Below are 26,991 nucleotides of genomic sequence, written 5' to 3'. Positions count from 1 at the left end.
TACCATGATTTCACTAGATACTTTACATTATCCATGTGAGAGCAAATTTCTTACTCTTATTTTAGTGATAAAGACTTTGAGGTTCATCCAGTTTAACAGTTTTGGCTAAGGATGAACCACGGGTAGATGTCAGTGCAGTTACACTGCTAATGAGTTACCAAGATCTTATGTTCTTGCTCTGTTTTCAGTGACAATAGGTAATTGGTTGTATGAGACCATCGATTAGTCTTCTTAGATGTACTATGTTCCCAGCCATCCCCCCCCCCATAAAGGAAAAGGTTACAATACAAATAAGTATGTGTGTGTACTTGTTTTTTAATAAGGAAGTTTCTATGGACTCCTTCTCAGTTGGGACGTTCAGTTTGAGATTTATTTCCTAATATTGGTAATGTGTATTGATGAGTCATTTCACTGCTCAGGACCAGAAGTACAGCAATTTATCATAGTGGGACTCTGGAATTGAACAGACTTGAAATCAAGTATTAGTCGTGTCACCTCCTAAGTAAATTACTAGGTAAATTTTGCTAAGTTCCCTAATCTGTATAAACCATACTTTTCTCACATGTAAAAGAAGTAAAATAATACTTGGGTTATTATTAAAAGATATATTGTATGCAAAGCAATTGATAAGTGATACCATTAGTGTTATTTTTAAAATTTTCAAAAGTGTTGGTTTAGTCAAAGGCCAAACCACATCTGCTTTTTTCTTATACATCTCATTTTCTTACAATAAAATAAAATACATCACATTTTTCCAAACTCACCACCTCTTTCTTTCCAGACTGTCCCAATGCTCAGATCTAACAGCTGGTGTATTATGGCACTTGTCTAATTCAGAGGTCAGCAGACTTTTTCTGTAAGGTCCAGAGGTAAATATTTTAGGCTTTCTTGGCCATGTGGTCTGTTGCAACTACTCAGCTCTGTCACTGTAGCAAAAAAGTAGCTATAGACAATATATAAACAAACAGTGTAACTATGTTCCAATGAAACTTTACTTTGAAAAACAGACTGTGACTGTGGATACATTTGGCCTGTGGGTGATAGTTGGGTGTCCTTGATACAAATTATTGGTAAATAATCATTGACTACTGTTACTCAGCTCACACACACAAACACAAATAATCACAGTATTTATGCACAATTAAACATTTAAAATAGTACACGTAGTATTTATTTAAAGAGAATTACCTGTTTTATCAATTGGCATTGTTGCATAGATTAGTGTCTCTCCCTCTTTTACTGTTAATTCTGAAATTGAAATAAAATAAGGACACCATCTGCAAAATTTAGGAAAAACATAATTATCTCGGTAAGGTAGATTTCAAAATTTGTCACTGGACCCACAGTAAGAAATGCCTTTACAGCATGACCCAGTATTCTTTTACACACACACACACGCACATTCACACTTGCCAGTGTTTTACCCTGATTAATTCTACACTATGCGATTCTGTTTTTTTCTATTTTATTCTGTTTCAAGAAAAAATAATGTAAAACTAGACTCATTAAAATGATATAATAATGATCTACTGATCATTCATAACCTATTAATGAATTATTAACTACTGTTTAGAGAATGCTGGCATAGATGTCCAGAAACTCAGGGACTGACTTCTAACAGATTCCTCTTCCACAAACATCTCTCATAATGTCTAAGTAATACCATCTATCATAAAATTAGAAATGAACTCAGATCAAAACCATTCACTAAAAATCAAAGTAATATATTCACCTGGAAGAAATATTAAAAAATAAAATTTTAGTATGAAAATTTTTCCTCTTATTCTCTCGTTCTCATATCCATGTTTCCACTTTGTTGGAGGCAATCACTTTAAACTGTTTTTGCTTTTGGTTATTGTTTCCATAGCTCTAGGTTTATACTGCTATTTCTTTTTTTTTTTAATTGAGGCATAATTGACATATAACATCGTATTACTTTTATGATGTACAACTTAATGATTCAATATTTGCACTGAAAAATGATTACCATAATAAGGCTGGTTCACATCTGTCATCATATCCATCATCATACATAGTTACCAAATTTATTTTCTTGTGATGAGAACTTTTAAGTTTTATTCTCTTAGCAACTTTCAAATATACAATACAGCATTATTAACTGTAGTCACTATGCCATATATTATTCTCAGAACTTATGTATTTTATAACCAGAACTCTGTGGCTTTTGACCTCTTAGGCCATTTTCCCCATTTCCATCCCCTGCCTCTCTCTTTGGCAACAACCAGTCTCTCTTTTTACCTATGAGTACAGTGTTTTTGTTTGTTTTAGATTCTACATATAAGTGAGATCATATGGTATTTGTCTTTCTCTGTGTAACTTGTTTCATTTAGCATAATGCCCTGAAGGGGTTCATTCCTGTTGTCACGATGGCCAGATTTCCCTCTTTTTATGGAAGAATAATATTCCATTGAATGTATGTACCACATTTTCTTTATTCATTCATCCACAGGTGGACACTTAGCTTGTTCCCATGTTGTGATTCTTATAAATAATGCTGCAGTGAATCTGGAGGTACATATGTTATTTCGAGTTAGTGTTTTCATTTTCTTTAGATAAATATCCAGAAATGAAATTGCTGGATCGTATGGTAGTTCTATTTTTAAAAATTTTTTGAGGAATCTCCATACTGTTTTCTATGCCAACTGGACCAGTTTACAGTCCCACCAGTGGTACACAAGAGTTCTCTTTTGTTCATATCCTCATCAGCATTTCTGGATTTTGTCTATTTTTTGATAGTGACCATTCTAATATTCTATGGATAACTGATATCTCTGTTTTGCTATTTCCTGATGCTATTTTTGATTGGTATTTTTTGATAATGCTGATCCTAACCTCTCTAGAGTAGTGATATCTCCATATTGCTAATTCTTGATATGTTAAGTTTAGACATTATCTAACTATTTCTTGTATGGAAATCACCATTACTATCTTCCCTGACTCCTTCTTTTCTACAGCGTTAATATGGATGAAGGTAAGAATGGATATTGGGAGACAGATAGGGTTTTATATTCTCCTGAGATTTGCAAATTTTTTTATTTTCTTATTTTCTAATAATCTTTACTTCTGGGTGTGTTTGTTAGTGTGTGTTTGCTTGTGTGTGTAAGCATGTATTTGTTAGTCTTAAGCATATTGTATAACTATTTGAAGGGATTTTTTTCCTAAAGTCCTAACTGGAATGTCCATCCTCTGAGTCATCTGCATGTACTTTAAGCAGTTTCTTTGATTGTTCTTGAGTTCCTGTCCATTCTCTCCTGAGAAACAAATACTGTTTTCTTTTTTTTTTTTTTTCAATGTTTATTTTTGAGAGAGCATGCACAAGCAGGGAAGGGTCAGAGAAAGGGTAACAGAGGATCTGAAGCTGGCTCTGCGCTGAGAGCAGTGAGCCTGATGTGGGGCTCAAACTCAATGACTGCAAGATCATGACCTGAGCCGAAGTTGGATACTCAACAACTGAGCCACCCAGGTCCTCCAACAAATACTGTTTTGATTGCACATCCTCCCTTTCTTTCATACTTTCTCATTTGCTGCAACACAGAGTAGGTGAGAGAGAGATACTTGCATATTGAAAACGATTCATTCCATCCTTACTTCTTGTTTAAAACTTTTGAAACATGTTGTAAAACAATGATAAGCTTACCCAAAAAGTAAGTATGGTATAAACAGGTACAATACAAATAACTTTATACTTCTAACAAGGAAGACGTGTAAATGTTTTTTTTCCTCTCTCCCTGCCTGTCTTCTTCCTCCTTTTACTCTCCATTTCCTCCCTCCCTCCCTCCCTTCCTTCCTTCCCTGACTTTCTACCTCTGTCCCTTCCTCTCTTTCCCCAGATAACTTTCCTGAAAACCTTCAGTGTAACCTACTAACATTGCTACTTTACTCCTAAATACTTAATGTGCACTTTCTACAAACAAGTTCATTCTCCTAATAGCCAGGTGGATTTATGACAATCAGGAAATTACAATCACGTAATCTTTAGATCTCAAGTTGCCTCAGACAAGTTTCAGAGACTCTTTCAAAATTTACTTTGTGGCGAAAAGATCTAGTCCAGAATTTTGTGTTGCTGTTAGCTACAATGTCTTATACTCCTGTCTGAAGGATTCCTCAGTCTCTTCTTGCCTTTGATGGACTTGAACCTTTGAAGTACTGTAACCAGGAATACAGGCTAGTTATTCTTTAGAATTCCCTGGGTTTATCTGATGTTTTCTCATGTTTACATTTAATTGTACATCTTTGGCAGGAAAATCACACATGCAATGTTGTGTTCTCAATGTGTTCTTCTGGGTGACAAACACTTTTGATTTATGCTATTTGTTGTGACGTTCACTTTGGTAACTTGATTGACGTGGTGTCTGCCAACCTCCTGTTGTAAGTTAGTCATTTCCCCCTTTGTAATTAATAAATATTCTGTTGGGAAATATTTTAATGCCTGTTTCATTCAGTGGGTTATAATTTATTACTACCGCTACTTAATTAAATACTTCTTTGTCCTATATTTGGCCTGTAGAAGCCCCTTCAATTTGAAATTCTTTTTGATGTCTTTGTAATTCCTTGAGCAATTACTTACCCTATGGCCTAAGATATTACAAGGTCATCTTGGTTTTTTCCCCTAATCTATAGGGGAATCAATAATTTATTCAAGAATCTCTGCATCATTTTAGTGGAGAATTCCACGTAGAAATAAAAATCTGGATGTTAAGTTTGCTCATTGATAGTGGGGTGTTACTACTTGCTGGCCATCTTGGTTGTCAGAGTTAAGGAACTTAGAAGAGTGTGTGTGTGTGTGTGTGTGTGTGTGTGTGTACACATATTGAGGGCTGAGAGTATTGCATCAACATGATTTACTTGTTAAAACAATTTTTTCTAGAAAAGATAATTTTTTAAATTATGAAATACTTTGTTTTGAGAAATTCCATCATTTGAGGAAATTTCTAAAAATTAATCTGAGAATATACCTGAGCAAAGACCTAACTAATGAATCAACAGTTCAGTTAATAGGACTTGCTTCAAGACTCTTGCCTTGTTTTGCCACAATCCTAAGTGATTTAAACTAAACTATTAAATCTTATTAAATTATTAAAAACTATTTTAAACTAAAATCCGAAATTTCCCCCATTCAATCCAATCCCTCCCTTGAAAGCCATTCTTTAAAGCACCTGAGTGCAGATCACAAAACCCAAATAAATAGCTCACTTCCTCTAAGAATCTGTCAAGGTGATGTTCTCCTAAATTTCATAAATTAAAATAAACTTAATTTTAATTTATTAACAGATTGCTGATATTTTGTCATGCACACACACCATACCCATATTTACATCTGCATTAATGTATCTCTGTTTAATTATCTATATCCTTATATATCTGCATAGCTATATATTTACATCTATATCTAAATCTCTGTGTATACATATATACATGTATATATATGTAAAGGTGTGCTATGCATGTGCGCAAGTGTGTATAATCATAATAACACATGAGAGTTCCTCAGGAGGTAGAAATAGAAGTATTCTAACCAAATTGCTGGGATCGAAGTAACTCCTGTATGAGACTTCTATATCTTCATTAAGTACTGGGACAGTGAGGCACAGATGACATATTCCTGCAAGTTCATCCCATACCAATTCACCAGAAACACTTTGTCAAGCAAAAGAGATCAAGATAATAACACACATCCCATTGTTTTCAGTTTTCACGTTGAATTATTAAATGGGAATTTCAAAGAACATATTAAGTGTATATAACTACACACTCATTTAAAAATGGTGTATACAATTTATAAAATACATAAAATTACATAATTATTCATTTATTCAATGTGTACTAGTATATTCATTTATTCTTCCTACTTGGCTCTTCTTAGGACAAATCATGTCTCTATTCTACAGATAAGAAATCTAGGCTCTTGAATGCTAATTGACCCATACCTAGGAAGTGATGTAATTGGTAAATTATCTGGATCAAATGAGTTCTTTTTAGTCAAGCTGTACTTTTCTATAACACTGGGTTGCATATTTGATTATGCTTTTATGATTGGGCACTCAAAATTTATACTGTTTGGTTTGTTTTTGTTTGTTTAGATTCTAAGAATTATAAATGCCTAATCAAAATTTAGGAGCATTTAAATTTTAATAAATTTTACTGATGTATGTATACAACACTTATTTTAAATGTTTTCTCATAATCTAAGCCATCAATATGCAGAAAATGATGACACCTCCAAGTTCTTCAAAACAAAATGTTCACTGCATATTTTACACTTGTGTTATGGGGGTATAAAAGAATAAAATTCAAGAACTCAGTTCTCTAGAAAATTGCCTGTGAAATAAAGATTTAATATTTGCAAACATACATTTAATTCATATTACAACTCTACAAATAATGAGTAAAAATGTAGGATAAAAATGAATTTCAAAAAGGTGACTCGGCCAAGATTTTTTGAAGGAGATGAGTTTTCAGCTGCTTTTAGCAGAAGAGGATAAAGTACTGTTGGAAATCAGTAATATGAAGATATTTTATTGTTATCTGCCAACTAAGACAGGGTACAAAATCCCACCAACTCTTAAGCATACCTTCCGTATACACATTTTCTCAACACATATGAAAATTTAATTTTCAAAAGTTATTATTTATTACCATGGATCATTTCCTGCATGATTTTTGAGCAATGCTTTCATGGATAAATTTAATCATAGTTACAGTAGTTCTTTGTCCTAGGCTATATTTGGAGCTTCCACTCATTTGAAGAACATAATTTTTTATAAAAGATTGCAGCTATGAAATAGCCTCCTGTTATAAGCAAATCATAATGATGAAAAATATCACCTCTATTTTGGTACCTGTATGAAATTACCAACAGTATTTCATGTAGATGAAAAAGTATACATTGACATTTAAATCTATTACATATTATGCCTCTTTCTGTATTTTTGATTTAGTGATGTAAATCTTCATATAACTTTGTTTTTTACTCTCCATATTATAATTATAGAGAATAAATTTTGTAGAATAAATTGAATGCTTAGGGAAATTTTATTACTGGAAACATCTTCTTCTGGGGGAGAATAAAGATTATATATTCTCATAACCACATAGAAAGATTCAAATTTTCAGTTGCTCTCAGTTTTTTTATAGACAAGCCTCTCCAAAAAATAAAGAATAATACATGCCCTTTAGGCCAAACTAGCTATACTCTCAGAGGCTGTGGTTAAATTCAGGCTCTGAATGTCGTCTGTAGTTAACAATGCCAGCAAGGCTTGGACTGCGGTTCTGTAAGTGTCCAGGTGAAAGAACTTACTGGTTCTCTACAGTTCTCATGGTAAAGAGGTCAACTTCACCTTTAGGTCTAACCTTCTGTTAGGCAGTACATGTTATGTAGGCTTTGGGAATAGATTGGTTTCTCTGTAGGATATTTGGGGTCTGCCATTGAACAAAAGAAACAAACATGATCTTCCATTGAAGCTGTGCTTGTGTGTAGAATAAGATAGGAGTTGGCCTTTGTGGTTTATTTCTTCAAGTCTTGTTTTAAAAAACCTGAATCCCGTTCTGCTTTTTGAGGTAGCCCTGTGAAAGTTTAATAAGCCATTTGTGGAATCCTTAAGGAATGTGAGCCTTTTTGTGTGCTGCTGTTGAATTATAGAACTGATTCTCACTTGATGTCAGAAGTGCTACCTCTATTAATAAGTTGACAACTGTTCCAACTACATCTTTGAACATTTTTGAATTGGAGAAATAGACTAGAAATAGATACATAAACAAAACAAAAAGTAGGACATTAGCCATTTTTTATTTTTCTACTTTTTGCCTGGTGGCAATATGACACTAGGCAGCATTTTTTTTTTTAAATAGCCTTCTCCAAATTCTTTCTTTTTTTTTCATAAAGTTTATTTCTCAGGGAAGTTTTGGATTTACAGAAAAATTTAACAGTAAGTACAGAGTTTTCATACATCCCCTCCTCTCTCCTGCCTATTGCCTCTCCTTAACATTTTTTTTTCTTTTATTAACATCTTACATCGATGTGATACATTTACAATTGATGAACTGATATGATGCATTGTATTCTGCTAAAGTTGTAGTTTACATTAGGGTTCACACTTTGTGTTGTAATTTTCAGTAAGTTTTTGACGAAAATGTAATGGCCCGTATTCACCAGTAAAATATTGTACAGAGTCATTTGTCCCAAACATGATATGTGCTTCACTTATACATTCTTTCTTCTCTTTCCTTCCCAACTCCTGGCAACTACTAATTTTTTTTACTGTCTCTATAGTTTTTCCCTTTCCAATATGTCATATAGTTGGCATCATATTGAATGGAGCTTTTTCAGACTGGCTTCCTTCACTGAGCAATATACATTTAAGTTTACTCCATGTCTTTTCGTGGCTTGATAGGTCATTTGCTTTTATCACAGAATAATATTTCATTGTGTGGATGTACCACAGTTTATCCATTCACTTATTGAAAGACATCTTCGTTGCATATAATTTTGCATAAAATTTGCATAAAATTTGTGGATACGGCCATTTATGTACAGTTCTTTATGTAGACGTAAGTTTTCAACCTACTTGGGCAAATATTTATGAATGTGATTGCTGGAATATATGGTAAAACTACGTTTAGCTTTGTAAAACAAACAAAGAAACCAACACCTCCAAACAGTCTTCCAAGGCAGCAGTACCATTTTGTATTACCACCAGCAATGAATGAGAGTTCCTGCTAGTCCATGTCCTTGCCGTCATTTGGTGTTGTCAGTGATTGGGGTTTTAGCCATTCTAATAGGTATGTGCTGCCATCTTCTTTTAATTTGCAATTCCCTCTTGATCTATATGAGGTTGCACATCTTTTTACATGCTCATTTGCCACCTATATCTTCTTTAGTAAATTATTTGTTCACATTTTCTGCCTACCTTGTTTTTTTTTATACTGGGTTCTTTGAAAACTCTTATTATTGAGTTCCAGGAGTTCTTGCATGTTTGGGGGATACAGGTTCTTTACAGCTGTTTTGCAAATATTTTTGTTTCTAATCTGTGATTTGTCTTTTCATGTTCCTATCAGTGTTCTTTGCAGAGTAGGTTTAAATTTTAATGAAATATACCTTATTAATTTTTTCCTTCATATATCATGCTTTTGGTGGTGGTATCTAAAAGTTGCTAAACTCAATACCACTTTGATTTTTTTTTTCTACAGGTTTTTTTGTGTTTTCTACATAAATAATGATGTCACCTGTGAACAAAGAGTATTTTTTCTCCAATATGTATGTTTTTTTTAATGTGTTTATTTATTTTTGAAGGGGGGGGGGAGAGAGAGAGAGAGAGAGAGAGCGAGCAAGTGCATGAGTGGGGGAGGGGCAGAGAGAGAGGGAGACACAGAAGCTGAAGCAGGTTCCAGGCTCTAAGCTGGCAGCACAGAGCCCACTGCAGGGCTCAAACTCATGAACTGTGAGGTCATGACCTGAGCTGAAGTCGGACACTCAACTGACTGAGCCACCTAGATGCCCCCTTAATATGTATGTTTTTAAATTTCCTTTTCTTGTCTTATTGCATTAGCTAAGGCATCCAGTATGTAAACAGAAGATATAAAAATATGTAAGAAATATGTTTGTTTTATTCCTGATCTTAGGGGAAAACATCTAATTTCTCACCATTAAGTGGCTATAGGGTATGTATGTATGGATGCTCTTTGTCAAGTTGAAGAAGTTCCCTTCTATGCCTTCTGGAAATTATTTCCTTGCTTTTTGCAGCTTCTAGAGGCCTTTTGCATTTCTTGGATTTCCTCCATCTTTAAATTCTGTCACTCAAAACCTCTACATTCATTGTTGCATCTACTTTTTCTGAATCTGACCTTACCTCTCTCTTAATAAGGTCCTTGTGGTTACATTGGGGCCATGTAGATAATCTAGGTTAATATACCTATCTCAAGATTCTTTAACTTAATCACACCTACAAACCCCCTTTTGCCGTGGAAGGTAACATGTTTACTACTTTGGAAGATTAGAGCCTAAACATCTTTGGAGACCTTTATTCTGTCTACCACAGTAGCATTACTTGCTTTTATCTTTGCTGTTTAAACATTTCACATTCCTTTAAATTCAACTGGAATATCACTTCCATGTTGAATTTTTTCCTTAACTATTTTTGGGACTTATTTCCTTTTTATTTTCTTTACATGTAGAGTATATTACCCCCTTCCACCCCGGACTTATTTATGATTTATGTTTGCTTGGAATCACTAAAAAGTCTCTTAACTGTTTTTGTTGTCTTTAGTATCACTTCTTGTTAATCAGATTTCTTCTTTATCATTACTATAAGACTTTGAAAATACTTATTCATTCAACAAATATTTTTGTGCCTTTATTAAATGTCAAGTACTGTGATAGACATTAGAAATAATGTAAGCAAAGGAAACACTTTTCTTAATAAGTTTACACATCACAAAAGTATTTAATTATAATATGGGATAGATTTAATGGAAATAAGATTATATAGTGGAACTGAGCTGGTCTGGTGGAGGCAGGAGTACTGGTGGTGATATTGATGGTGGAGGTTAAGGAGAGTTTAGACTTTTGCCAGGATATTAAGTGATATGTGAAGTTTGGGGGATATTCCAAGCAGAGAGAAGAGCAGATGCAGAGACTTTGAGGCAGAACAAATACTGAAGGAACTGAAAGAAAATTGGAGTGACCAGCTATGGAGAAAGAGAGAATGACATGGAATGGGGCTTTAGATGTGGGCAAGGGCTGGATCTCAAAGGGCTTTCTGAGCCACGTTACCAGTTCTCACTAGTAACTGTGGGTTTTAAGCAGTGAGTCCCCATGATTATATCTGAGTTCTAAAGGGATCTCTGTGATAATTACATTTATTTTTAAAAAAATATTTGATAGTTTCTTAGAGTCTGATTATATCTTAAAATAATTTTTCATACTACCTTCTATGCATACCTACTGGTTAGGTAGATTCTGTCAAGATTTTCTCTTACAGTTTTTATTTTAGGGAAAATAGCATATGTATAATAAATATACTTTCTTGTGCTTTGAAGAGCTCCTAAATCAGGAATATGACCATAACCTTCCCTTCTCTTGTTCTACACATGTACATAGACCCTCAATTTCTCTCTCACACACACGCACGTCCACACATGATTGAGAGTCATTAGACTATGTACTAAAGTCTAAACTCATTAGGATTCCATATCTGTAGACGTTGCTTTATCGCTACTCACTTCACTGCACTATTTGCCATTTTCTTATACATCATAAACCTCAGAATAAGTATTCATGAGTTTTCAACCACATTATGCTATCAGCCTACATTAAAGGTTAAATAACCTTACTAAATTCACTATTGTATAAATACCTCTTTCCTTTGCATTGTCTTTATATTGAGAGTATATAAGAAACATTTGTCTCATGATCTTCTGCTAAATAACTAGTTGTCTTTATCTCAGAGACTTTGCATACATCATTACAGATTGTTCTTTCCTTTTTAACTTTGTCCTTATGAAGCTTTTACCTTTATAGTTCAAGGGCACCTCAGTGGCTTAGTTGGTTGCGTGTCCAATTTCAGCTCAGGTCATGATCTTGCGGTTCATGAGTTTGAGCCCCACATCAGGCTCGCTGCTATCAGCCTATCAGCACAGAGCCTGCTTGAGATCCTCTGTCCCCCTCTCTCTGCCTTTCTCCCACTTGTGCTTTCTCACAAATAAATTTAAAAAAAATTAAAAATAAAATAAAACCCAGTTCAACTACACTGATCCATCCACTAGGGAATATGATGTGAACTCCACTTACCACTGAAATTATTTTCATATCCATTTTTTATTTTTCTAGGATTACATGAGCCTTTATTTTAATCATCTTATACTTCATACATATTTATGTTAATTTTTTATTGTGAAGTATATTATAAAGAGGAGTACACAAAGCAGCCATATCAACAAATTATTAAATGAACACCAATATAACGACCTTATGAGAACAAAAATTACATTATCAGACCACCATCATCCCTTTGCATGACATTTCTTAGTGACAACTGTTCCTTTCCACCTGAAGATAAACCAGTATTCTCATATTTAAGCATTATTCTCATCTTGATGGTAATCATTCCATTACTTTTATTTATATTGGATCAAAAGTATATTTTGTGATTTATCCATATTATTTAATATTTCTATAGTTTCTATAACAGTTTTCATTGCTAGTGTGTTTTCTATAACTTTCAATTTTATTGCAAAGTTTCTTATATGTTCTTATATTTTAAATTGCTTTAGGATATATATTCATATTAACTTTCCTAATACTGATCTGATCTGTTCCTAATACTGATTTTATATTTTACTTTCTTCTCTCGATAATCATTGTGCTAGAAATTTATCAATTTCATTTTTTCAAGGAAGTTGTAGGCCTTTCTATTGAATGATTACATTCCACTACAACAATTTTCATTCATATTTTTTATTTATTCTTTCTGTTTCATAGTTCCTTTTTTAATAATTTTAGATTAATCCTTAGCTTATTATTTTTCTGCCATTTCAGTTTTCTCAATTGTTGCATTTAGGCCATAAAGTTTCATATAAGCACTGTTCAATTTCTACTGTAATTTCTTCTTTACCACATGGATTACTGAGGAGTGTTTTTTTAATTTCCAAATATGTGAAGTTTGTTAACTTCTAGCTTTATTGTCCAGTAAAATACATTCATTGGCTGCATTATTTCAGTTTTATAAAACTTTTTTTGACATTTGCACCAGTATATTATCAAATTTGCAAATAATTCTTATACAATAGAAAACAGTGTAAATTCTGCAACACTGGCAATATCCTATGCAAGTGCATTTGGTTAAGTTTGTTCAGTGTTTTGCAAAATCTCCTAAATCGTTATTTATTTTCTGTGAATATTGTATTAAAATTCTCTCATTGTAACTAATCATTTGTCTGTTTCTCCTCATAGCTCTGCCAGTTTGTGCTTTTTGTATTTTGAGGACATGATTAGGTGAAAATTTATTTATCAAATGTTTTGAGAATTTTAAACCTTCAACTCCATGATAAAGATCCTCAAAATGTCTTGGAATGCTTCTGGACTTGAAATTTATTTTCTCTACTACTTTATTATATTTTTATGCATTTCTTTTAGTAGTTGCATGGTATATCTTCCTCCACATTCTACTTTCAACTTTTCTGTATCATTAGTCTTTCAAAGTATGTTTTACAAACAGCACACTTTTGTTTTATTCAGCAAAACAATCTTGTCTTTTAATTGAGCATTTATTCAATTTAATGGAATTAATTATATGTTGAGTTTAAATCTACCACCTTAATATTTTCCTCCATTATCTTTCCATTCTTGCCTTATTTATGAATAATTATTTGTTATTATTTTAATTCTGTCGAATGGAATTATATTAAGAAGTGGGATTTCTGGATCATATTGTAGTTCTATTTTACTTATGAATAAACTTCATACTATTTCTCCATAGTAGCTGTACCAGTTTACATTCCCATACATCAGTGGTATACAAAGGTTTCCTTTTCTGCACATCTTTTGTCTTTCTGATAATAGCTATACTAACAATATGTGAAGTGACATCTCATTGTGCCTTTGATTTGCTTTTCTCTGTTGATTTGTGAGGTGGAGTGTCTTTTCATGTACCTGTTGGCCATTTGTGTGTCTTCTTTGGAAAAAAATGTCTATTCAGTTCTTTTGCCCATTGTCTATCTGTTTATTTTTGCTATTGGCTTATCTGAGTTACATAATTTTATGTTAATATAATTTTGGATATTAGCCCCTTATCAGATATGTAGTTTTCAAAGATTTTTCTCCCGTTCTGTAGGTTGCCTTTTCATTATGTTAATAGTTTCCTTTCATGCAGAAGCTTTTTGTTTATTATGGTCCCACTTGTTTGCATTGCTTTTGGTACCCTTGCTTTAATATCAAACCAAAAAAACAATTGCCAACAGTAATGTCCAGGAGCCTAGTCTCCATGTTTTCTTCTAGGCGTTTTATGGTTTCAAATCCTAGGTTCAGGTTTCTAATCCATTTTGAGTAGATTTTGTGTATGGTATAAGACAGAGGTCCAGTTTCGCTTTTGTATGTGGATATCTGGTTTTCTCAACACCATTTACTGAAGAAACTATCCTTTTCCCATTGTATATTCTTGAGTCCTTTGTCAAGAATTAATTGGTCATATGTACATGGATTTAGTTCTGGGCTCTCTGTTTTGTTCTGTTGACCTGTGTCTGTTTTTTGCTAATGCCATAGTGTTTTGATTACTATAGTTTCATAGTATAGTTTGAAATTAGGAAGTGTGATGTGTCTTCCTTTGTGCTTCTTTCTCAAGTTACTTTGACTATTTAGGACCTTTTGCAGCTTTATATAAATTTTAAGATTGTCCTATTTCTGTGAGAAATGACACTGGAATTGTAATAGAAACTGCATGGAATCTATAGGTAATTTTGAGTAATACAGGCATTTAAACAATATTAATTGTAATCTATGAACACAGAATTTATTTCCGTTTTTTCATCTGTATCTTATAGGACTATGGAACCAAGAAGCTCAGGCTCAGATCCTGTTTTTATCATTCACAGATGGTGCGTGACATTGGGCATATTATTTGAATTTGGGGCACTTCCTAATCTATAAAATAGGGATGGTAATAAATAAATCAATTTCATAGAACATTATGAATTACACTTATAGAGAACTTAGTGCCTAGCACAGTAGATGAAAAATATATGTAATATGTCAAAGAAAATGTTTGCTAAAAATCTTAAAGTTAGTGATAGTTAATTTTTATGTGTCTACTTAGTTGGGCCATGTTGCTCAGATATTTGTTCAAACATTATTACTCAAACATTACTCAAACATTATTCTGAGTGTTTCTGTGAGGGTGTCTGGATAGGATTTACTAACACGTTATTAAAATAAGATTACAAAAAAATCAGTGGACTTTGAGTAAAGCAGATAGCTCTCATAATGTGAATGGGCCTTATCCAATTAACTGAAGATCTGAATAGAGCAAAAGCTGACCGCCTCCAAGCAAGAATGGATTCTGATGTGACACTGCCTTAAAACTTCAACGGAAACCTCTGTTCTTCCCTTGGTCTTTAGTCTGCAGGACCAGCCTATGGATTTTTGAACTTGCAGGCCCCAATAATCTTGTAATCCAATTCTTTAATGCTTTCTTTTCTTTTTTAAAAAAATGTTATTTATTTATTAGAGAGAGAGAGAGAGAGTGCACAAACTGGAGGGGAAGAGAGAGAGGGAGAGAATCCCAAGCAGACTCCACTGTCAGTGCACAGCCTGATGTGGGGCTCAATATCATGAGCTGTGAGATCATGACCTGAGCTGAAATCAAGAGTTGGATGCTTAGCTGACTGAACTACCCAGAGGCCCATGTGATCCAGCTCTTAAAAATTAATTCCTCCCTCTCTGTATGTGCACATGTGTCTGTGTATGCATTCAGACACATCCTATTACAGTAGACCCTTGAATAACACAGACTTGAAATGTGCAAATATACATGGATATTTTTTGATAAATGCAGTACAGTATTGTAAATGTACTTCAGTTTTCCTTATGACTTTTAAATATTTTGTCTAGCTTTATTGTAAGAAGATAGTATATAGTACATAATATACAAAATACATGTTAGTCAACTACTTATGTTATTGGTAAGGCCTCTGGTCAAAAGTAGGCTATTAGTAGTTAAGTTTTGGGAGAGCCAAAAGTTATACATAGAATTTCGACTGTGGGGAGGGGTCAGTACTCTTAATCCCCACATTGTTCAAGGGTCAACTGTAGTTCTGTATCTCTGGAGAACTGTAATAGAGATGTCTAATATTTCCATGTATTTTGTCATTTTTCTAACAAAAATGACATAGCTGAGGGAATAAAATTTAGCACTGAAATACAGTACAGCATCTTAATTTTTATTAGACAGTGGCCCCCAATTATTTTGATAGGGCTCATCTATTTTCTATTGATAATAACTGTAGCATAATAAACTCTTTAGGCGGACCTATGATTGCTCTTGTGTAAATATACTCTCTGAATATGAGTGACGCCTATGACATTAACTTGTAACCAACTGGATAGAGAAAAGGTGATAAGATGTATGTGTTTATGTGCATGTGGTTATGTTACCTAGGTTGAAGTGCCTGCCTCCTGTACTCTTTCCTTTCCTTGCTGGCTATGAGGAAGGGAAAGGCCATGTTGGGGAATCCCACCTGGCAAAGAACTAAGTGTAGGCGGCTTCTAGGAGGTGAGAGCTGCCCTTGTCAACAGCCTGCAAGAACAGGAAGTCTCAGTCCTACAACTGCGTGCAACTGACTGCTGCTAACAGCCACACGAAGGGGCAAGCGCAGATTTTTCCCACTCCGCACAACGGATGAGCATCAGTTCTGGCTGACAATTTGCAGCATGGTGGAGCAGCCCACTAAAGCATGTCTGGACTCCAAACCCACAGAAACTGTGACAATTAATGTGTTGTCTTAAGCTCCTACGTTAGTGAGGATGCTTTTATACAGCAATACGTGATTAATAAAGTAACATTTTTATCACAACGTCTCTAAGAAAGATTATGCAAGATTGGAATTAGGACATGTTTACTTTGCTTTACATAATTCTAGTTATCTGTGTTTCTCTGTGTTCTCCAGTTACATTCTCGGGAGCTTTAAATCCTGGATTCCTTCTTTGCCCTCTTTCTCTAATATATTTCCCTCACTACTTGCGAAAAATAAGGGAATGAGAAGAAGGAGAAAAAGAAGAGAAGTAGGAGGGGAAACAGGAGAAGAGCAAGGAAGAGGGGAGGGAGAGGAAGGAGGAGGAGAAGCATGGTGTTAGATGCATAGCTTCTTGTGCAAACCTCTGTTACACACTAGTTGCTTTGTGTTGAGTTTATTAGTTTTTTAGTTTTCCCAAATAGTCTGCAGGGAGGTCAGAAAAGGTACTTTAGTTATGTTTGTATACCATGCCAGGAACATGATAGATATTCAATACATGTAAATTCAATGGAAATATTTAATTTAAAATGTTACATGAAGAACATTTGCTTACATCTAATGCAGAGAACTGTAAAATTTTACCCAGAGAGATGGAATTTTACCAAACATTACGTGGACATTGGTTCTCTTTTTTATTGCCATAGTAACGATGCACTATTCAGTGTGTCCTTATAATATTCATCAGCTTTCCACTTTGCTGTCTTTAAATATAGGAAGAAAGCACACTGTCCATCTGGAAAGAAAAGAAAATAATAAATACAGAATTAAATATAAAATAACATGTGCAATTATTTATACTGGGGGTCACCATGTCCAAAAATAGGAAAAGATGTATTTTATGGTATAATATCCTTAGTCTGAACAGTCATGGGAAAATTTGTGACCTCTCACATGTATTAACCACTCAACATGATGATTTTGAGGTTTAATGGCTCTATTTTTATAAGAAACATAGGGACTTAGATACTGAACTTTGTTTTTACAATCTCACAAGCTTCAGGTTATCTGTAGATTTTCAGTATCCGTTTTGTAATGTTCTCCCTCACTAGTTTTATCAGACCAATACAGCTATTCTCTTCAAGACACCTTCACCAAAATTTATATCACTTAATGTTAATATGTTTGTTGCATCTAATTTGTATATTTCTGATTTGCAAGACTACTTCTTATTTTAGTAACATAAAATCAAAGACAGTTTTAGTTTATATAAGAGACTTATTTGGCAGTATATCTCACAAAGAGAAAAAAATGCAGGTGTCCATGGGGATAGGGAATGAAAGGAATGAAAATTTGTCAAGTGTGTGTAAATATGTGTGTGCATGCATACATGTATATGTTTATACATACATATATATGTTGTGCTACGTCTACCTATATATACACACAAACTAATAAGCATTGATATTAATAGTATGAGACTAATTAATTGTATGAGACTAATGAGTAATAATCCACATAAATAATTCTCTATATTGCCCTAGAGCAAATGTTGTCCTATTTCAGCAAAGGCAAAAAAAAAAAAAAAAAAAAGATTACTGTAGGTTAATTAATACTCTAATGAAGAGTATCTCCTTTCAATGACTTTATCTCAGATTCTTTGACTAAGTTCAAGAAGAGAGAGGTATCAGCATATGTTAGAAAGCCCCCAAGATAAGGGAGCCAGACATAGTACATTTGACCTTGTGCAGATTTCATAATAGTTTCATATATCAAGTGTGAATTATGATGGTTACTACCTTGTAGCCTTATTTGTTATGAGGATCATCTGGGAAAATATTTATATAGTGATCAGAAGATGCTGTGAGATTAAGGAACAAAGAGATTAAGTGATTTGAGAAAAAATAATAATCTCCAATATTGCTGTATCTTTAATGCCATTTTAATATAGACATAAAAGGGAGTTGCCTATAAAACATCATTTGAAAGATGCCAAAAATGTTTGTCCATGCTTTACAAGATGTTATCCCACAAAAGAGGTGATAATGTGAAATTTTCATACATACCATTTAATTTCTTGGTTTCAAGGCCTCGAAGGCCCAAGTAAATTGATAATTCCTTACATTTGTGTCATGTCTTAAAATTTGCAAGATGTTTCTGCTTATTATCTATTTTAATCTTCCTTCTGCCCTGTGATTTAGGCACTTTAAAAATAATCATTTCACAGGGTGCCTGGCTGGTTCAGTCAGTAGAGCATGTGACTCTTAATCTCAGGGTTGTGAGTTCAAGCCTCACGTTGGGCGTGGAGCCTACTTAAAATTAAAAAAATAATAACAATTATTATTTCACAGTTGTAGGCCTGATTCACATCAGACCTAAGAGATGAACTCAGTGCTTTTGACTCCACTGAGTGTTGGCAGTGGTCTCTTCACAGTGCCATAGCTGACTGAAAATGGTATCTGGAAAGGTTTCCTCCCATGCAAAATTTAAGGCAAGTTAAATTAGTTCCTATCAGCAAAAATAAATCCCCAGGTAAATGGACATAGGGAGATTATGATGGGAAATTCTATCAAGACAGTTCCACATTATAAGAACGAGGTCTAGAGGACGAGTGTGATAGGAGTCGGATACTGAGAAGGAGCCCTGTGTTATCACCAGGTATCCCGGAGCTGGGAGGGCCTAAGTGAAAAGAAGTCGTTACAAACAGGGTCACGAAGGAACACTTAAGGATACTGTGTGATCCGGTTCCACTCCAAACTCCTGTTTCTCTGTTCCTTGACTTGAATTTTATAATTTAATCATCCATTCAACCAACAGTTATCTGGTATCAGGTGGTGTTCTAGATCCTGGGAACGGGACTGTGAATAAAAAAGATGAAAAGTTCTGCTCCTGTGAAGTGAAGATTAAATTGTAGTCAGAGATATTAAAATGCTTAATGATCTGGCGTAACCATTTTTTTTCACCAACACACCCTCTATCTGCAATGCTCTTTCCATCCCTTCTTGAATCTTCAATATTCTGCTTGGTTTTCACATGTTTCAGGAAGCTTTTCTGAATTTTACAATAGAGACAATATTCCTTTATCTTATGTGCCTTTAATATTACACATGACACATATTTTTCACTGTTATCAGTATTTTTTTTAACTTAAAGTCAGAGCCCTGGTCGTCTTTGTATGTGTATCACCCTTGCAAAACCCAACACCTTACACAGCTGCACTATACAGATTTGTTCAGTGGAAGAATAACCTTCTTTTGCAGATACGTCCAAAAATGATCCTTGCTTTTTTTCTTTTTTGCTGACTGCATTTTGACAAATGTTTAGCTGCATTTTCCAGGATAGTGTTCTTCATTGATCAAATGATTAGATATCTGCTAAATTTTGACACCAACCTGGAGCCATGTAGACATGTTTTCCCCTGTCCTTAAAGGTCCTTGAAATAAATAATGAAATATATAAAATATACTAACAGAAACTGAACAAAACATGCCATTCACAGTTAATATAACTGTTCTGTCTATACCTTTAAGTCCCCTGCGTGTAGTAATAGCAAGGTGATAGTTTGTGAATTAAGTACACCTTCCACCCTCCTCTCCCCCTACTCAGAGCTAATGACTGACATTCTTCCTAGAATTTTCAAAGATTTTGAGCAGCACATTAGCCCAAAGATAATAAAAAAAAGAACAAATTCCAAACCCATTAGGGAGAAAAATTACCTATGGAGCTGGAGTTGATCTGATATATCCAGCAAAATTGGGGATAGCAACTTGAATAATGATCCGGAAGACTGACAGAGTGATGGATAGACTTCTGTAAACCCATGGGGCTTGTAGAGGATTTCTCCGTTCTCTGTCTGCGGTAGCAGCAACTGGCATGGTTTCTTTAATCTGCAGCTGAAGTGTATTAGAATATATGATGAATTAACATGGACTTTTCTTCCTTTTCTCGCTGTCAGTTTTATAAAAAGAGAAAAAATACACTGTTATATATATACACTAAAGACATGCCGTATTTAATAATTATCCCTTTCCTATGATTTGTTCACTTTGATTATATATTATATTATATTATATTATATTATATTATATTATATTATATTATATTATACATATTATATATGATCCCTCATCGGCTTAATGAGCTGCTCATAGCGTCTATTAGCCTGCTCTTCACCTTTCCCTTCCTAACCCTGGCTTAAATATCAATAGTCCCTTTCTCTCACTAACAACCTTGGTGCTTCAAAAGTCCTGTGTAGAGTGGCTAGGTGAGCACACCTGCACTCACTCTGCTGCTCTGTGACTTAACAGTGGGGCGGCCTTAGCCACGCTACTTACCTTTTCAGGGTTTCTCACTTGTGAAATAACTACATCACAGTATTGTAATGAAGTTGAGATGATACTGCAGACAAATCAGCTAGAACCCTGTACACACCCAGAAGTGCTAATTGCTTCCCTGTCTATGAGTAAAGCTTTTTTGTGGCTGTGATTTTATATTGTTTATTTTATTGCAACAAGCAGAGAAGAGGCAAAGCATATATATTAACCATAGTTTAACTCATGAATAAGCATGGTTACTAGCGCAAGTTCACTTCAGAAGAAAGACCTAGAGACAATAATCTTTAAATTATAACCTGGGTAATCTGGCTTCTACAATTGATAGAATTTTAAGGTAATAAAGGAATAGGAGGAAATAATATATTTTGGTGTCTACTATGTGCCAAGTTCTGTGCCAAGTGCTTATTTCCATTGTTTATAATTCCCACTACAATCCTGATGGTACTTATTCCGAGAGTAAATTTAGACTCGTGAAGGTTAATTCATTTGCCACTGCTCACGCAACCAATATGTGATGAATTTTAGATTAAAATCCAGGCAATAATGACCCTAAAATCTGTACCCTTTCTATCTTATCATGATTCCTTCCTTATGCAGAGAGATTTTAGACATAATTTATGCCAACTTTTTTTTTTGATGAAGTTTGGTCTAAGGAAATTGACTTGTTAAAGGCAAGTCAAACCTTGTCTTCTCAAACTTTGTCTCATGTGTGTTCATTAGGTTATTTAAAACCTTTATTTGACCTATTGCTTTCTTATAACTGCATTTACATATCTCAATAGCTTTTCTTTGTCCCTGAAATCTTTCATTATTGAGACTATGTGTCATCAGATTTTATAAGAAAAAGAAAAACCCTGGGTTTCTCGCCCTCCTCATCTGACCTCCCATGTGATATTTGGTAACAAACAAGTAAGTCCGTGTCTTTATCTCTTTGTCGTACGTGCTTATATGGTGATGACTGTAAAGCATTCTGCTAAGTATTAAGTGGCAAAAGTGGTCATAACTGTATATATCTAATAAGACCCTTGACAGAATCACTTACAGCAGAGTCTATATTTCTGAGTCTATATTTTTTCGTAGTTGCCCCTAAAAAGCACACCCCCTTTTTTCCTTCTATGTTTTTTAGTTTTCTTCTTCTTTTTTTTAGTTCCCAAAGTGTCCACCTTTTCAGATCATGTATCCATTAGGCTAACTGCCTTAGGAATCCTCTAGTTCTTGAAAATAAGAGCTAAGAAGTTTTCATATCCCCCTCTTCTCAGATTTGTGAAATATATTTGTCACAATGGCTGACTTTTGACACAGATGACATCATTTTACCATCATAATAGAATTTAGAATTCTGTCAATATAGAAGAGATGCTAGAAGTTTCATTATTTATAAGAGGCTCCAAATGGATAAAACCAAACACAATAAGACCTTACAGAAGATCTTAGAAAGTATTGACACAATGACATTTTTGGCAATTTCTTTATGATGATACCTTGTAGAAATAGATCTAGCCATGAGTACCAAGAAAGTTTTGCTTAGGAATCGTCCACCATTGAGGTTGGAAGCTATCAGCACTAATTCTTTATATGTAGCAACCCAGTACTTGCTGCGCCGACCCTACTGTAAAGGCATCTTTGGCTGCATTCTTACTCCTTCCTCCTATTCATTTCTGAGCCAACTGATCCTGCCATAAATGCCACCAGATAAAGTAAGGTATCTCACTCAATATAACTTTTGAAATTAATGCTATAACATAAATTGAAATGCCGACAACTCAGTAAATGCTGTTCTTTTCTCTGCCTTCTATAAATTTCAGTGCAATGAATTTTTTAGGAGCATGTAGCGATGCCCGAGCACACAGTGAGGGTCTCTACCTTGACTAATGCTCAAGGTATGAGTTCAGTACATGCTGACTGAATCAATCCATGTACAGTTATACCACTTTATTCATACATATGCAGCTATATAAAGATTTAGGTAGGATTACATGTTCATTATACTGAAAGTCCTTGTATATATACTCTTTAACACATATGTAAACTTATTCAAAGAAATAAATTATGGACTAGTTAGGATAATCACTTTTATTTTCAACTATGATATTTTATTTGAACAGAGGTCTGTGTCAAAATTTTATACTAAACTGCTTTCTGGTTTCAAATTTCACAAACATTTTTTCATTTGATCTTTATATCTGCAGAAAGGAAAAGTAGATATTAGTATTCCTAGTTTACAAAAGGATAAGATTGACGTTAATTTGAATCAACCAGTTTATTGATGTTGAAGTGGTGAATAGTTATTTTTGCAACAAAATTAACTTGCCAAATATTGATGTTTAGAAAAATCATCAAAGCATTTTTATGGGTAAACCCCTATGCTTATTCGACATAACATTGGGTATGTGTCATGAGAGGTGAATTTTGGATCTTTCCAGAAGGTTCTTCTCTAAATGGATGTGCAATATCATTATTGTTGTAATCAACAATAATTTTCTTGTCCTGTGGTATAAGTCTCCTTCCTTCAGATTATTTGTGCTGTTGAGATAACACGGCACCCCTCTTGAGTAAGGATGCAGTGATTGCATACTCTATGGAGAAGATGTAAGCCATGGACAAATGAAAATAACTGCTGTGTTTTATCTGGCTTCTTAGAGATAAGCACTCTCAGGTCAAGATAAATTTTTATGCTCCTGTGCTCTTTATTAATTGCTTTAAATTATAATAAGAGGTCAAAACACAGGGGTCCTTCTAATTTATTTCCTAATTATTATGTATGTGTGTCTCTGTGTATATTTGTGTATGTGGATACACAAATAATGTCTCCGAGGAAAAAGGGGAAAAAGTAATGTATAATGGATTTAGAGACAAGAGATATGAAAGGAGACATGATACTCTGACAGCCAGAAAAACATGTATTAAAATATGGTTTGTAGCCATGTTGGAGAAGGTGTTGGTTTGAAGAACAAAAATCCAAAATCCATGAAACTATTTTGTTCACAACCTTAAACAAACCTGAAATGTAAGATTAATTTTTATTTGCATAGAAATCCCATTGCTCATACAGTTAATGCTAATTATGTCCTCTAAGGTTATACATGTCCTTTTAAGGACCACATTGGTTTGTTTGTCTGCAAATAACTAGCTAATAGGATACAGTTTGTCTCACCTAATATATTTTCATGCCATTTTCATGCTACTGTTAACATTATTAAATTTGTAATTTTGTTTTTTATGCTTGTGCTGCATTATATCTTCAGTTCTCAAAAAATGGACCCATGACTAAAATGTGGTTTACTGAAGCATAAAAAGTGATGAAAAGAGTAACATAAATAGTACAGCCCAAAATAACATCATAAACAAAGAGTGAAGTGGTCTCTAGTGGTGAATATGGAATGCAAATCTGTATATGCTGGGACACATAAATCTTCGAGTGTCATGATTTCACATATGCGACAGGAAAAGAAAAGTGCAAATAGGAAGTACATTTATGAATATCTTAAAAAATTGAATTATATTTGACTGGAGATTAATTTGCCACAATTCCCCAGTTCATTTTCCATTATAAAGCCTTGTCAAACAGGGGCATAAATGTCTGGCAAGGCTATTTCTTGAAGGATTAATTGATGTGTTCCCTCTGCTTCCTTGTGAAGTTTCCAGCTTGTACCCTGAGAAATATTCCACTTTCCTGGACCACGTGAGTTAGGGAAATCACCCATTTAAAGAAAAAAAAAAGCCTAAATCATAACAGAAGAGAAGAAAAGAGAAAAGAAGGAAGAGAAGCAATCAAGAGGGGGCATAAGAGAAAGAAAAGGAGAGGACAGAGAAAAGAGGAAGGCCTTAAAAGCCCCCAATCTTGCTTGAAGAGTAGGCAGAAAATATACCTTCACTTAACCAGCAGAAATGCATGGATTCTGGCTAACTGTGTAGCTGTTGTTTTTGTTTTCCATGGAGATGTCCACCAACAGATAAATTGCAGCCCTTTGATTTGAACATCCAGTTGAAGTGAAACTGTCCTATAACCTAACGACTCTAACTTAGTTTTACCCACTTTTAAATGTCTCATTATCTGTGACTGATCTGCCACTCTATAGTTTGGGGCACATTCTGCATTCCCTCAGTGAGGGCAACTTAGACACCAACCATATGATGGAGTGGTAGTGGTGATGGCGATACTCCCGTTGCAAGGTGGGAGTTGGGGGAGCTGGAAAGAATAAGCTAGAATACTTGACCAGTGGAATCTATTCAAAGCCATTGATTTTTCTATTTTTGATTCAGTAAGCTGAGGGAGATTTTTAAACATAACATGCATAAAATAATTTTCATGCAATAACGCTGATTTTGTTGTTAGACTTACAGAGGAGACCAAAAGTTGGGAAGCATTTATGGTTCTACTCTTTATAGCAGAAGCAACTTAGAAAACAATAGCCAACTGCAATATTAATGACAAATTTTACACTCAAAGAGAAAGCACAAGAAGTTATTGTTGAAAAATCTTTGTCAAATGATATTTTAGGATGATGCATAATGTTAATTATGTATTAAAGGAAGGAGAATAATTATGTGGTAACTGCCTGCAGATATTTTGCTAAACAATAGAATGAAACAATTTGTGCAGACTGAATAATAACTTGGCTTACACACTGTACAGATATTAGAGAATTATACTTGATGGCTCTTTATCAGTGAAAACCTCATGCCGTAGGATAAGAGATTTTTTATTTGATTACCACTTATTTTATGAACTTGGCATTTCTGACTGTGGCCTTGCAAGGAGAGTTGGGAATAAGAAGAGGGGTTATCAGGGTACCTGGGTGGTTCAGCCTGGTGGTTAAGCATCCTACTTCAGCTCAGGTCATGATCTTATGGTCTGTGGGTTCAAGCCCCGTGTTGGGCTCTGTACCAAGAGCTCAGAGCTTAGAACCTGCTTCGGATTCTGTGTCTCCCTCTCTCTCTGCCCCCCCCCCACCCCGCCTCATGCTCTCTCTCTCTCTGTCTCTCTTTCTCAAAAATAAACATTGCAGGGGCGCCTGAGTGGCGCAGTCGGTTAAGCGTCCGACTTCAGCCAGGTCACGATCTCATGGTCCGTGAGTTCGAGCCCCGCGTCAGGCTCTGGGCTGATGGCTCAGAGCCTGGAGCCTGTTTCCGATTCTGTGTCTCCCTCTCTCTCTGCCCCTCCCCCGTTCATGCTCTGTCTCTCTCTGTCCCAAAAATAAATAAACGTTGAAAAAAAAAATAAAAAAAATAAACATTGCAATTTTTTTTAAAGAGGAGGGGTTATATTGTGAGCCAGTTTGGGTGTACTTTAATACTAATGCACATATGATTTCATTCAAGGTGAGTGTTTGGTGAATATAGTGATATGCTTCCTGACTTTATGTATCAAAAAGTACTAGAAATAGAAAAAATAGTAAGAATGAAATAACAAGATAAAACCTCAGGAAAAAAAATTATGAAATGGAGATAAGTAGTTTACTTGACACACAGTTCAAATTAATGGTCAAAAGGCTGGTCACCAAACTGGGGAGGAGTGAGAACTTCAACAAGGAGATGGAAAAATAAAAAAGTACCAAATAAATGTCACAGAGTAAAAGTATAATGATTGAATTGAAAAATACACTAAAGGAATTTAATAGCCAAGTAGATGAAACAGAAGAAAAGTTCAGTCAACTTGAAGACAAGGCAGTGGAACTCACCCAGTCAGAAGAGCAGAAAGAGGAAAAGAATGAAAAAAAGCAAAAATAGCTTAAGGGACTTACAGGACAATATCAAAAGAACTAACATTTGTATTATAGGATTCACATTATGGAGAGAGAGGAACAGATAACTTAGTTAAGGAAATAATCAATGAAAGCTCCCCTAACCTAGGAAAGGAACAGACATGTAGACCCAGGAATCCCAGAGAGTCCCAAATACAGTGAACCAAAAGACATTATAATTAAAGGAAGCCAAAATCATCATAATTAAAAAGTCAAAATTTAAGACACGGAAGGAATCTTAAAAGCCACAAGAGAATAACAACTTGTTAGGAACAGGGGAACAAGACTATCAGCAGATTTTTCAGCAGAAATTTTGTATGCCAGAGGGAGTGTCGTGATATATTCAAGTGCTGAAAGAAAAACCTTTCCAACCATGAATAGCCTACATGTCCAAATTTTTCAGAATTGAAGGACAGATAAAGAGTTTTCAGGACAAATAAAAGCTAAAGTAGTTC

At 34.5% G+C, this 26,991-nt stretch overlaps 1 long non-coding RNA gene across 2 annotated transcripts; it reads right to left on the bottom strand.

Moving 5' to 3' along the window:
- Positions 1–17,020: 17,020 nt before the first annotated feature.
- Positions 17,021–25,681, bottom strand: LOC147581971 (uncharacterized). Of its 2 annotated transcripts, XR_015249814.1 has the most exons (6): positions 25,588–25,681; positions 22,926–22,975; positions 20,175–20,406; positions 19,192–19,347; positions 18,258–18,319; positions 17,021–17,254 (listed from the first exon to the last, which is right to left on the bottom strand). It is a non-coding gene; the product is annotated as an uncharacterized LOC147581971 (long non-coding RNA). The 2 variants fall into 2 exon arrangements; XR_015249813.1 differs by lacking the exon at positions 18,258–18,319 and having other exon boundaries at positions 19,164–19,347.
- Positions 25,682–26,991: the final 1,310 nt, after the last annotated feature.

This window comes from Puma concolor, chromosome B1 (assembly GCF_028749965.1).
Source record: "Puma concolor isolate L17-30 chromosome B1, mPumCon1.1.hap2, whole genome shotgun sequence".
Taxonomy (NCBI): domain Eukaryota; kingdom Metazoa; phylum Chordata; class Mammalia; order Carnivora; family Felidae; genus Puma; species Puma concolor.
This window is presented reverse-complemented; position numbering and strand designations above follow the sequence as displayed.